At 42.1% G+C, this 14,547-nt stretch overlaps 1 long non-coding RNA gene across 3 annotated transcripts in view; it reads right to left on the bottom strand.

Annotated features, from left to right (window-relative positions):
* The window catches only part of LOC112651371 (uncharacterized), a 36,840-nt gene extending 22,307 nt beyond the window's left edge, over positions 1 to 14,533 (bottom strand). For all 3 annotated transcript variants that reach the window (XR_007410230.1, XR_003130767.3, XR_007410229.1), the window contains exon 1: positions 13,585 to 14,533. This is a non-coding gene — a long non-coding RNA (uncharacterized LOC112651371). The remainder of the gene's footprint in view (positions 1 to 13,584) is intronic.
* Positions 14,534 to 14,547: the final 14 nt, after the last annotated feature.

Here is a 14,547-nt window from a genome sequence, read left to right on the forward strand (position 1 = left end):
GTTTAAGATGTCTTGAACCTCACTGGTGTTGCCTACTGATGGGCAAGAGCATGTGGTGGATGATGGGGGTGCAGCCGTGGTGGGGCCGCAGGGACTGCTCAAGCCATTTGCTTCTGGGATCTGGAGGGCATTGCCTGATGTGCTATTGCTAAGGTCAGAGGCAAGGCCAAACCAACCCCCAACGTGGAGCCTCCTTGGCCTCAGGTGAATAATTAAACACAATGACACCATCACCCACCTTCCTGGGGAGGAAAGAATAGAACCAGCAGAGTCCCTGGACAGAATGTCTAAAGGGGGAACTTACATTCAATAGTCATCCTTCCTTGAAGGAATGATTTCAAAGAATGCAATGACCTTCTTGATGGACCACCTTGCTTAAGAATAATGGTCATTCAAGTATCAGTCTCTGTTCCCATAAGAAGGAAAAAGCGTGATGTGCTTCAGGCGCCCCACCCCTTGGGAGCATTCTCTCCCAAATCTTCAAACTAACTGTGGTCCTTCATAAGAATATAACTGATAATGGCATGGGATTCCTGGAGCAGGTCTGCAGGGGCACCTGACCCTCCTCCCCTCACAGGATGGGATGGGATGGGGACTGGATCATGGTGAGGAGCCAAACCTGACTTACTCTCTCAGGGTGCTTACCCATTGTCTTTAGGTCTCCGTTGAAACTGGCACATTGGCCATTCCCTTTTATACTGTTTCAGAAATGCCAGGCCAAACACAATCCAGCTGTCACACATGTTCCCTCCCACTTTCCTTACCATGACCCTATAAGAGGTCACTGTAAATCTATGTCTAAGACTCAGGTCATGGAGCCACTCTTCTCCGAATCCAGAGTGTTTCATGTCCATCACTTTTCTAGTTAGTATCCATCCAGTCTAGCTGTGGTTCCTCGCCATCTTGCAACCTTTGCCCCCAATCAATAGTTCTCAAATTTTAGAAACCATACATACAGCTTACCAGGGAGTTTGTCAAAGTCCTCATTTCTGGGCCATAACCCATGAAAGTGGAAGTCGGCAAATATCTGCATCCTTTAAGAGTACTTTATGAGGAAGTGGTCTGTATACTCCACTTTTGAGAAATGGCCAGACTCAGCACATCACCTGTAATGGTCCTCATTTCTGGGCCATAACCCATGAAAGTGGAAGTCGGCAAATATCTGCATCCTTTAAGAGTACTTTATGAGGAAGTGGTCTGTATACTCCACTTTTGAGAAATGGCCAGACTCAGCACATCACCTGTAATGGTCTTCAGTATTCAAAATGACACCTCATATACTATTATTATCAATGTCACCATTATTCTTCTGAGCATTTACTGTGTTCCAGGCTACGTACACTTTTATTTCATCCTCAAAATGCTCTGTAAGGTAGATACCTGCATTTTATATTTGAAGACACTATGTACATTTCAGAAAGGTGAAAGCACCAGACCAAAGTGTCACATAGCTAGTACACAATATCTGGTCCTAAAGCTGACTCTTATCCTATTCTATGTCCCCTCCCAAATGCTAATCAAAGTACATATCTAGTCCTGATATAGTTAGTTCCAGGATTCAAAATCTTATTCAAAAAATACTTCCTCTTTAAAAAAAAAAAAAAACTTCCTCTTGGGGCACCTGGGTGGCTCAGTGGTTAAGCGTCTGCCTTCAGCTCAGGTCCTGATCCCGAGATCCTGAGATCAAGTGCTGCATCGAGCTTCCCGCAGGGAGCCTGCTTCTCTCTCTGCCTGTGTCTCTGCCTCTCTCTGTGTGTCTCTCATGAATAAATAAATAAAACCTTAAAGAAAAAGACTTCCTTTTCCAAAAACCTAATTCTATAACTGAGGAGAAAGGTCTAACTTCTGTTGAGTACAAGCTATTGGCTGGGTACCTTATAGATACTCGTCTTCAACCTTCAGTACAGTTCTTCTAGAATTAATATGTCTGTTTTATGGATGGAAATTAATAGTCTGAGAGATTAAGTTGATCTATGGTCACAGGTAGTAAGAGAATGAACTCGGTATCTAACTCCAAAGCCTCTGATCTTAATAGACCATCACAGCTTCCAAACGTATAATCTCTCCATTCAGCATTTTTCAAAGTGTGTTTTCCAGAACAAATGTTCATAGCTTTCTGAAATAAATGTTCTGTGGACACTTACTGGGAAACTTTGAGAAACACTGGGTTAAGGAAAGCTAAATAATTGCCTTATTACTGGACATCTCAAAGCTTCACATAATAACATGCAATGTGAATGTCCGAGAGGGGGATTTTATAGGGGGTTCCTCAAACAGACTTGATGGTGAAACCATTCACAGAGCATCTAGCAGAAACAGTGCTTCATGTCACAAACTCTGGAAAAGTTCAAAGTTTACAATTCAACTCTCCTGAATTCTGTCCAAGCCACCATCCTTAGCTGATTCCTCACCCTGATTCAGGCTGTGACTCTGCCCCTCACTGCAACCCAGTCTTCAAAGCTGACAAACATTCACAGCATCGCCAGTACAAAATACTTCCCTGAATGGAGAGCTGCTCATGAACGTCAAGGTTTCCTACTGGAGGTGGGTCTAACCTGAAGCAATCTGAATGGACTTCCCTATAGTGAAATCACCCCGTCGGAAACTGTTCAGAAAACAGCCTGCAGGAACACAGTTTGTTTTCCACCTCATAAGCAAGTTCTCCATTAGAGATCTGTAAATTAATAGCAGTGTTCAGAGCATTCCAACGCAAGTTAATAAAGCCTGGGTTCACCTCCTTTTCAGACTCGGGGGGCCCAGATCCTACAATTAACTACTGTTTTCTGGCTTCCTTTCAACTACAAAGAACTGGGCCACACTCGTACAGTATTGTTTACAATAGTCATCACCAAACAGTTTTCACTGAGTATAATCAATTAAAAAAAAAAATTAGGGGATCCCTGGGTGGCGCAGTGGTTTGGCACCTGCCTTTGGCCCAGGGCGCAATCCTGGAGAACTGGGATCGAATCCCACATCGGGCTCCCGGTGCGTGGAGCCTGCTTCTCCCTCTGCCTGTGTCTCTGCCTCTCTCTCTCTCTCTGTGACTATCATAAATAAATAAAAATTTAAAAATTTTTTTAAAAATTAGCATATATGTGGTATGGAAATGTATTACTAAATGAATATATTATGTACTGTATGTTTAGGTAGTAAATTCTTACACTCCATGCTTGGTGCTCAGTTCCACATGAAGGGAGCTGCACTAAGATAATACTCCAGCCTTCTCTCTCTTTAGGTGAGAAGAGGGAATTCTTCAGATGATTGCTATCTAGGGAAGCAAGGGCCCGTAGAGCATAGCACACTCCTTCTCTCCTATTTAGGGTCAGACGTCTTCAGGGAGCACCCCTTCCACCTGGCCCCAGTCAGCGGAGGCTTAGTGGTAAAAGAAGCCCCCACAAAAGGAGCCCTGTGATTTTCGGAGAACATGTCTAATTCTGGGATTCAGGCTTAGGAAATTCAGGTGACTTCTGCCCATCTCACCTGAGCCAGATGCTTCCATGGCTCTCTCAGGAAGAAAGCTGCCGTTTTGTTTTTCAGTTCCCAGGTCCCTCTGTCTCTCTCAATTCTAACCTCAGGTGAGGAAAAAGGCAAGTTGTATGTTAGGCTCCTTAAAAACTGACTATTCGGGGGCACCCGGATGGCTCAGTGGTTGAGCACCTGCCTTCCGCCCAGGGCGTGATCCTGGAGTCCCACGTGGGGCTCCCTGCAGGGAGCCTGCTTCTCCCTCTGCCTGTGTCTCTGCCTCTCTCTCTGTCTCTCATGAATAAATTTTGTTATTTTTTAAACTGCCTTTTGGCTACTGATTAGGCTAATTTTAGCTAATTTATTATAGTAGTTTTTATATATTATAATAAAAATATATGTAATTAAAAGTAAAGGATAAGCTAAAAAATAATTAAAAGAGGTAATTTTTCACTACCCTGAGATAATAAGAGATCTCTATCGGTCTCTGCTCCCAGTTCGTAGCACAGAGCTCCTGAAACCCTCATACAGAATTTCCTGACTGATAAGAGCATCAGAAGCATCTTTTGTTCTAATATTTGTTCTGTGATCCTAGTTCCTGACACAAGGCTTCTGAAACCCTTGTAATTTCCTAGGTGAAAGGAGTAGCTCTTGTTCCAACAAGGTGCTTCTGGGGTCTGGACAGCTTCCAGAAGAGGGGCTGGTCAGCAGAAAGACCAAGCCCTGATCAGAAGCTGGGTACTTTCAGCCCATCCCCATCCTCTTGAGAAGGGAGGACTAGAAACAGAGTTAAGGATTGTGTCCACATGAGGAAACCTCCATAAAAACCCCAATAGTATGCAGCTCAGAGAGCTCCTAAGTTGATGAACACACCAACACCCAGAGGGTGATGCACCCCAACTCCACAAGGACAGAAGCTCCTGCACTCAGGACCTTCCTAGATCGCACCATATGCATCTCTTCAACTGACCGTTTATTTGTATCCCTCATCATATTCTATAGTAAACTGGTAAACGTAAATAACTGTTTCCCGGAGTTCTGTGAGACACTCTAGGAAATTGATTGAACCTGAGGAGGGGGTCATGGAAACCTAATTTGTAGCCAAATCAGAAGTTGTAGGTAACCTAGGGACTTAATACTTGCAGTTAGCATCTGAAGTAGGGCGGGGGGAGGGGGGTGTCATCTTGTGGGACTGAGCTCTTAACCTGTAGTATCTGATAGTGTCTCCAGGTAGATAGTGTTAAAATCAAGTTAAGCTGTAGGACACACAGCTGGTTTTGCAGAGAATTGCTTGGTGTGGGGGGAAAACCCACACATTTGGTGACCAGAAACATCAGAAGTGAAGTGTTCTGTGTGAGTAGTAAAGGAGACACACAAGAAAGAAAGACACAGGGGACACAGGTAGAAAACAAGAGTTTTGAATACAGCTACCCTCCCAAGAACTTGTCTTATCCACCTTCTGGGATGTATGGACCCCACTTGGTAAAACACCGACAAAGGAACAATTATGGCCTTTGAGGTTAAACAGATCCTGGTTTGAGTCCTGGTTCTGATACACACTTGACGTCTCTGATACTTAGCATCCTCGTGTGTAAAATGGGTACAATGATGCTTTTCTCACACAGTTGTGAAGATTAATGGAAACAATGTACACCTAGCAAATAGTAGGCACTTCTAATAGCACACCATAATTATTATGGTTTCTATGAAGAGTAAAAGGAATTAAGTCTTCAGAAATTTTCATTGCCCACTACAGGAGTTAGCAAACTTTTCCTTAAAGAATCAGATAGTAAATATTTCAGGCTTTGGGAGCCAAGAGTCAAAACTAGAATGTTATGCAAGGACTTACATATTTAAAATGTAACCATTTGAACATGTACAAATCTGTGAAAAAATACCCAGCTGCGTAGATTAGGCCCAAGGGCTACAGTCTGCTGACCCTTGGTCTAGTCTACATTCAACTTCTATTTCATAACTTTTCTCTAAATGGAAGTATTCCAAAGTGTGTTTATAGAACATCAGCCCCTCATATGATCATGAAAAAGAATCATGTGGCCAAACCCCTTTGGCAGACACTTGTATAAGGATTCTCCAGGCCTCCTTCCTTGGAGATCCGTGTCACATGCTAGCACATTAAAGGCTCTGAAAATCCTGCAGTAAAGCAGCTGTTTGTCCTGGTTTAATCCAGAATTTCCAAAATGTATCTGATAACAGAATTCTCTTTCTCACGTAACATCTAAGAATATCCCACAGAACATACTTTGGAAAATTATACTATAGATCCTATAATTTAATCATTATGCAGAATTTCACTGCATGAAATTGAATTTGTGCCCCATAATGCCTACATCTGAGGAATCTGACTTGGGTCGTATGTGTTACTGTCTTCAGCAGAGTAACCAGGAGAACTTGGTCTTTAGTTTGAAAGAACTATAGATTTTGTTGATTTTTCTCTCAGTGTTTATCGTAGGACTGAGACAATGTTCACTTGGAGAACCTCAAGGAAGTCTCTCTTAGAATGACCAAATGCCTGTGATTATAGCACCTGTGTGCCTTAGGAAGTATACAGCAGCTTCTGTGTGTCCTTGGAGATTTGAGAACCAGGCCATGTCCTTGCTATTGTGAACATGGATTTGCTAAACTACTGTCACTACGTATTCTTTTTTTATTGTGGTGAAATACACATACATATTTATCATTTCTGCCATTTTTAAAAGAGATTTTATTTATCTATTCATGAGAGACACACAGGGAGAGTCAGAGACATAGGCAGAGGGAGAAGCAGGCTCCCTGCAGGGAGCCAATGCGGGGCTTGATCTTAGGACCCCGGGATCACGACCTGACTCAAAAGCAGATGCTCAACCACTAAGCCCCCCAGGCATCCCCATTTTTGCCATTATTAAGTGTATAGTTCAGCAGTATTAAGCATATTCACTATGTTGTGCAATCATCACCACCATACCTCTCCAGAACATTTTTATCTTCCCCAACTGAAACTCAGGTACTCATTAAACAACTCTCATTTCCACTCCTCCCCACTCTCTGCTAACCACCATTCTACTTTCTGCCTCTGACTTTGACTCTCCCAGGTACCTCAGGTAAATAAGTGGAATCATCTAGTATTCATTCTTTGGTGGCTGGTTTATTTCACTTAATGTCTTCAAAGTTCATCTATATTCCACCACATGTCAGAATTTCCTTCCTTTTTAAGGCTGAATAATATTCCATGATATGTTTCTACCACTTTGCTTTATTTATTCATCTGCCAGTGGACACTGGATTGCTTCCATTTTTCAGCTACTATGAATAATGATGCTATGTATGAGAGTATAAATACCTATTTAAGTCTCTTTCAATCTTTTTGGGTATATATCCAAGAAGTGAAACTGCTGGATTATATGTAATTCTATGTTTAATTTTTTAAGAAACTGACGTACTGGGACTGCCTGGGTGGCTCAGCAGTTGAGCATCTGCCTTTGGCTCAGGGCGTGATCCTGGAGTCCTGGAATCGAGTCCCACATTGGGCTCCCGGCAGGGAGCCTGCTTCTCCCTCCACCTATGTCTCTGCCTCTCTGTGTATCTCATGAATAAATAAATAAAATCTTTAAAAAAAGAAAAGAAAAAAGAAAAGTAAAAAGAAACTGACATACTCTTTTCCATAGTAGCTGCAACTTTTTCATGTCTGTTAATTTCCAGACCACATTTTTAAAACTGACATAAAAAAGTTTCAGATGTTTAACATGATTCAATATTTATGTATACTGTGAAATTATCACAATACTTAACATCTATTACCACGCATAGTCACAAAATTTTTTTCTTGTGATAAGAACATCTAAGGCCCAGCCCTTTAGCAACTTTTAAATATACAATATTGTATTATTAATTATGGTCACCATGCTGTACACTACATCTCCATGACCTATTTATTTTATAATTGGAAGTTTGTACATTTTGACCCCCTTCTCCCATCTTGCTCACCCTCTATTCCCCACCTCTGCCAAGTACCTGTTTTCCGTATCCATGAGTTCTGTTGTTTTTTTTAGATTCCACATGTAAGTGACATCATATGGTATTTATCTTCCTCTGACTTATTTTACATAGCATAATGCCCTCAGAGTCCATCTATGTTGTCACAAATGGCAAGATTTCCCTCTTTTATGGCTGCACCAATTTACATTCCCACCAACAGTGTATAAAGGTTCCCTTTCCTCTGTATTCTTGCCAACACTTGTTATCTCTTATTTAAAAACAAAACAAAACAAAAAGCCATTCTAACAGGTATTAAGTGATATCTCATCATGGTTTTGATTTGCCTTTCCCTGATGACTAGTGATGATTAGTTGAATACTTTTTCACGTACCTGCTGGCCATCTGTACATCTGCTTTGGTAAAATGTCTATTCAGATACTCTGCCCATTTTTCAGTCTGTGGTGTTTTGCTATTAAATTGTATGAGTTGTTTACATTTTGGATATTAACCCCTTCAGATATATTATTTACAAATATTTTCTATTTGATAGGTTTTTTCATTTTGCAGATGGTTTCCTTTGCTGTGTAACTTTTTAGTTTAGTGTAGTCCTACTTCTTTATTTTTGCTTTTGTCACCTTTGCTCTTGGTGTCAAATTCAAAAACTCATTGCCAAGACTAATGTCATGGAGCTTACCACCTATTTTTTCTTCTGGGAATTTTATAGTTTCAGGCCTTACATTCAAGTCTTTAATCTATTTTGGGTTAATTTTGTGTATGGTGTAAGATAGTGCTCCAGTTTTATTTCTTTGCACGTGGCTGTCCAGTTTTCCCAACACTATTGAAGAGACTGTATTTTCTCTATTCTATGTTCTTTACTCCTTTGTTGTAAATTAATTGACCATGTATACGTAGATTTATTTCTTGGCTCTCTATTTTGTTCCATTGTCTGTTTTTATACAGTACCATATGCTTTGATTACAGTAGCTTTGTAATAGAGTTTGAAATTAGGAAGCATGATACGTCCTACTTTGTTGTTTTGTTTTGTTGGTCAAGATTGCTTTGGCTATTTGGAATCTCTTGTGGTTCCATATAAATTTTAGGATTGTTTGTTCTGTGGGGAAAAACATCCATTAGAATTTTGATAGGGAGTGCACTGAGTCTGTAGATTATTTTGGTTACTATGGACATTTTAACAATATTAATTCTTCCAATCCATGAGCAGAGTATATCTTTCCAATGATTTGTATCTTCTTCAATTTTTCATCAATATTAATAGTATTCAGTGTATAGGTCTTTCATCTCCTTGGTTATATTCCTAAGTACTTTATTCTTTTTGATACCACCGTAAAGGGGACTTTCTTAATTTTTCTTTCTCACAGTTCATTATTAGTGTATAGCAACACAACAGATTTTATATATTCATTTTGTATCCTGCAACTTTGTTGAATTCATTTATTAGTCTAAGTTTTTTACTGGTATCTTTAGAGTTTTCTATATAGAATATCATGTCATCTGAAAATAGTGACAGTTTTATTCCTCCTTTCCAATTTGGATGCTGTTTGTTTTTTTTTTTTTCTTTTCTTGTCTAATTGTCCTAAGATATCTAGTACTATGTTAAATAAAAGTGGCAAGAGTGGGCATGGGCCACATTTTTAAGGTGGACCTTCTTATGTTTATAAATTATTTTTCAGGGGCCCCTGAGTAACTCAGTCAGTTAAGTGTCTGCCTTCGGCTCAGGTCATGATCCCAGGGTCCTGGGATTCAAGCCCCATGTTGGGCTCCCTGCTCAGTGGGGAGCCTGCTTCTACCTCTCACTCTGCCCTGCCCTGCCCCCCAATTCATGCTCATACTCTCTCTATTGTGTGTGTTCTCTCTCTCAAATAAATACATAAAATATTCCTTAAAAAATGATTTTTTCAAGTTTGATTTTGTACCTCCTCCCCCCCCCTTTTTTTTAGAGAGAGTGCATGTGCATAAGTGGTGGGGAAGAGCAGAGGGGAAGAGAAAGAGAAAGAGAATCTCAGCTCCATGGTCGACATGGAGCTCAACCTATGTGGGGCTCAACCTCACAACCCTGAGATCATGACCCAACCCAAAATCAAGAATTAGAGGCTCAACCAACTGAGCCATCCAGATGCCCCCTGTGTCTACTCATTTAAAAAATAACAAAAGTCTTATAGATACCCAGTGTTTAGACTGAAATGATTTTCATCATAACATTACCTAACATAAACCAGGCATAAACATGTTCTCTTTGTAAAAAGAACTTTGAGAATTAAAAAGTGAACACTTTTAGAGGTTAAACTCACAACTACAAAACCAATAGAGATTATCTCTTTTTTTAAGATTTATTTTAGAGAGAGAGAGCGCGCACAAGTGGAGGTTGGGGCAGAGGGAGAGACCCTCAAACAGACTCTGCTGAGCATGGAACCCCATGTGGGGCTTGATCTCATGACCCTGAGATCATGATCTGAGCCAAAAACAAGATTAAGACACTCAACCAACTGAACCACCCAGGCAACCCCTAATAGAGTTTATCTTAACAACATTAACAAGAGAATTAAGAATTGCTTTTTTTTTAAAAGGTAAAATATATATAAGAGCTGATGTTGCTTTGCCAAAACTGTATCTCCACTCACAGTGACAGGATGGAGACAATCACATTGGAACAAGTTTGTTGTTTTGTTTTTATTTTTTTTTTAGTCAATATGCCTATATATCCTGTGCATTGTGACAATTCCTCTTTCTCTAATATAAATACAAGGAAAACCTTTGTTGAAGCAGTACCTCATGCTGCATTTAGCCATCTTTTGGTGCAAATACTTCACTTAGGTATTATCTTTGTTTGTTCAGGCTGCTTTAACAAAGTACCATAGACTAGGTGACTTATAAACAACAGAAATATATTTCTCACAGCTCTGGAGGCTGGAAGTCTGAGGTCAAGTGCCAGCATGGTCAAGTTCTGGTGACAGCTTTCTTCTGGTGCTTTCTTATGTATCCTCACTTGATAGAAAGCAAGTTGGTTCTCTGGCCTATGCTTTTAAGGGCACTATTCTCAATCATGAGGGCCCTACCCTCGTGACCTAATCACCTCTCAAAGACCCCACCTCCAAATACCATCACATTGGATTAGATTTTCACATATGAACGGAGTAGGGAGGAGACCAAACATTCATTCCATAACATATATAAAGTCAAACTTGGTTCTTTTCTCATTAGCCCATGGAACTGAAAGTACTAGCCTGGGATCCCCAATTTATTTGCTAACAGAATTCAGTTGTTAAGGTCAACATTCAGTTATCTAGAATATGCCTATCCATCCTTAAAAAAAAAAACAAAAAGAATCATCAAGGTACGCCTGGGTGGCTCAGCAGTTAGTCGTCTGCCTTCAGCTCAGAGGAGATCCCGGAGACCTGGGACTGAGTCCCACATCAGGCTCCCTTCATGGAGCCTGCTCCTCTGCCTGTGTCTCTGCCTCTCTCTCTCTGTATCTCTCATGAATAAATAAATAAATCTTTTTAAAAAATCATCAAAATGAAAATGCAAAATTTAAACATTTTCATAGAGAAGTTTTATACCCAAGTGAAGAAACAATCCTCCTGCTTAATTCTAACCTTCCCTCTAACCGTCCCAACCCCTAGGGATGAGCACATCGACCCTCCCCAGCTGAACAGTCTTTTCACCACCAGCCTCCCCACATCTCATGAGCACCCTCCACATGGAAGAAAATGTATAGAAGCTCTGGAAGGCATTTGGAAAGTGCTGGGATCACCTAGTGACTTACTTTCACAGTGGGGCTGACTCTGTATTCAAAGATACTCGAAGCTGCTTTGGGAATTTCATGTTTACCCAAAAATTGGTGATAGGAAAAAAACAGTGGGGATTAGAGATTTAAGCAATTTAATCAGTTATTTTACACATTTTCATATTGAAACAAAGACTTGTTATGCAGAATATAAAATGTGAAAAAAAAAATAAAATGTGCCCGCAGTTTTAAGATTAAACTGTAGACTTCAAAGAAACATGGGCTTCAGGGGGGCTTCGGGCCATGCCCTTGTGGGAACTTGAGTTAGTAAAGTTTGAGAAGCCAAGTGATTCATCACTCCTGCCACTGGCAAGTAGGCCAAAGCCAATTAGGAGACTCTCCTTCCAGGTGTACTCTTCTCACGAGGCTCATTATCAATCAAAACCAGACACCCTATGGAGGATGAGCCGTAGAGATTCTCAGAAATAAGCCCCATGATAGTGCTCTAAGTGTGGGCAGAAAGGGCTTGTTTATCAAAGCAAATATTTCCTAGAACCTCCTGCTTTTTAAAACTCTTCAGTCTTCTAGTCATGTAGTGGGGAGCACTTCTACTAAATTCTGCCTGTATTTAATTACCTTCAGGAAACACTTGGTAATTTCTCAGCTAAAGGGTACAAGTTTGGGGTGGGGTTGGGGTGGGAAGGAAACTCCTGAATTCTCAAATATTCAGAATCGGGACTAAGGACCCAAACAAAGCCAAGGTTGGGTGTTCAGATGCTACCTCCCCATCCCCTGTCCTTTCCTACCCACACACATACATAAGCTCAATGAACAGGATGAGGGCTCCCATCTCTGTGCTTGGCGCTCATCACTGAAAGCTGGAAATGTCAACATCAACTTGTGTCCCGTCTATGTGGCCTGAAAAGACAGCTGCCCAGTGGTAGGTTAACGAGCAGCTCCGGTGACAGACAGTGAGAAGAGAGAGCAGGCCCCCCCTTGCAAACTGCTTTCTTTCAGCCTATGGGGGCAATGTGTCCCCTTCAGAATCAGAGTCTGCCCCTCGCCTCCAGCAGTGGGTCAGTAACACCTGCCAAGAACACACCCTGGGTTGTATGGTTCCCTTGCCATTCACATCAGTTAGGAATCCAGTGCGCCCTTGCTGAAATTCCTTCACACGCCTCCTCTCTGACTCTAACGGATCCACGCTACAGAGATTTCCAGGGGTGGAGATGCCTTGGCATGCTGTAGTTGAGCCTAGATGCTGCACAGACAGTCCTGAAAGCTCCATCTTCATACATGAGAGCACAGGAGCAAGCAACCTAATCCTGGGGACTTCTCTGAGCCAGACCTGGTGCTGGAAGCTGGGGACAGAGAGTCTAGTCTAGCCAGAAAGACCTAGAAACCACTGCAGGCAATTCTGGAGAGAACTATAAGACAGTTTCTGCGCAAAATGTCTGAGGGGCACAGAATGGGAAGGGAAACCTGCCTGGGGGTAAAAAACTATGAAAAGCCAAAAATAGGGGATCCAAAAGGTGAGGGCAGTGTTTCCAAAATTTGAACTGAGTGCACACTCAGGAACACTGCTATGTCCACATCCCAGCTCTACCAGCATTTACTTAATATTTTACTTTAAATTGACCAACTCAAAGATTAAATCTGTTTCTCTGAAGGGAAGCTTTACACTGTGACATAAAGAGAAGGTAACTCTAAAAGTAAACATAAGAAAAGCCAAATAGTGTCACTGAATACCCACTAGGTCTAGTTAGTTACCTATTCAAAGTTCTGACATTGAGGCCTGGGCCCTCTAGTTCTCCATCTCTCTCTCTCTCTCTCTCTCTCCCCCCTGTTAAAAGGGAATCAGCACATATTGAGGAGGTGTTAAAGATAAGCTAACACCAAGGTGAGATTTTATACGTCATTAAAAGAATCGCGAGTACTGAAAATGGTAACGACTTGCAGACAGTAATTCAACATCATTTCATGCATATAAAAGTACCACTCCAAATTGCCTTTCCCACACTTTCAAATATACTGGATTAATTTCCATGTTTTTGTTAGGTTAGGTCTAGGGGGCACAGGACAGCTTAACCAGAAGACTAGACGTGGTGGGAAAAATGTGAAAGGGTAGCCACGGCACCGAGGAAGCTGGGGCAGCTGGGGAGCAGTGTGTACATTTTCCTAATTGCAAAGTGTAATTTGAACAGGACCACCCCCGTTTGATGACTCTCTTCTGGATCTAATAATGCTCAATGAGGTCCATGGTAGAAATAATTTCTATTTTAACTGAAAGTCTTTGATCCTCTCTTCATAGCACTACCGAAGTATAACAAGACTTTTTAAACCCCTTTATGTGGAAGGAAACAAAAGGGAGAATTCTTTGTGGAGAACGCTGCTGTAACACTTACCATATTGCACGGTAATCCGGTGTTTACGTCTGTCTCCCCCACCAGACTGGGATCCTTCCGGGCAGGGATCTCCCGTTACTTTTCTGTCTCCTGAGTGTTTACTTGGCGGAGGCCTCGGCCGCCTGCAGCGCTCAGCCTCTGCTGTGTGAATCCGCCCCAGCGGGGGAGGGGAAGAGAAAACCCCAAATACTCCGGTAGGCTTCGGACCAACGTTTCTTACTGTGAGACCTCGTAGCATGGTAATTAATTCGCTTAGACCTGAATTCCTGCCCGTTGAAGTTAATAACAGGGTTGGTGTAAGGATCAGATGAGCTAATAGACGCAAAGCGATCAGAACAGCGCGGGAGCGTAGTAAACCATGGACGGTAGCTCTCGTTGTTACTGTTGTAATTCACGAAATGACACCCGCGCACACACGCGCATTGTCAAATGCTTGTATAGAGCGGACACTGTGGCTTCTGGCTGCCCACGATCTATCCTCCTTTCTTCGAGCAGTACTCCCCCCGTCTTCCTTCGAGGAACCACTTTTCCCCGACTCCCCGTCCACGTGATTTGGGTGGGGCGGGCCTCCCGCCCCGGTGCCACGACTGAGCACGTGACCCGCATCTGGCCAATCAGGAGAGCGCAGTCCCCCGGTTACAACCCGCTCTGTGATGGGCACGTGACCTCAACCGAGCCAATGAGACTGGATCTTTGCAGAGATTTTGACACCAGGAGCTCGTACCTGCCGGGCTTGCTTAGCTGGCAAAATTTAGCCTCCAGGTGCTGGTGACCGGCCTTTCACCTCAAGTGCAGAGCTTACCTGAGAATGAAGTCCAAAGCGAAGAAAAGCAGAGAGGTGTAGAGAGAGAGTCTGTTTGAGACTCTGGATCTAGCTGTGCCTGGAGGTGAAGGGATGATTGGGTTTTGGGTTTTGCTTTTTTGCTTGGGTCGGTTTGAGTTGAGTTTCTGTCAGTGGCCACA

Source organism: Canis lupus, chromosome 4, assembly GCF_003254725.2.
Source record: "Canis lupus dingo isolate Sandy chromosome 4, ASM325472v2, whole genome shotgun sequence".
Lineage (NCBI taxonomy): Eukaryota > Metazoa > Chordata > Mammalia > Carnivora > Canidae > Canis > Canis lupus.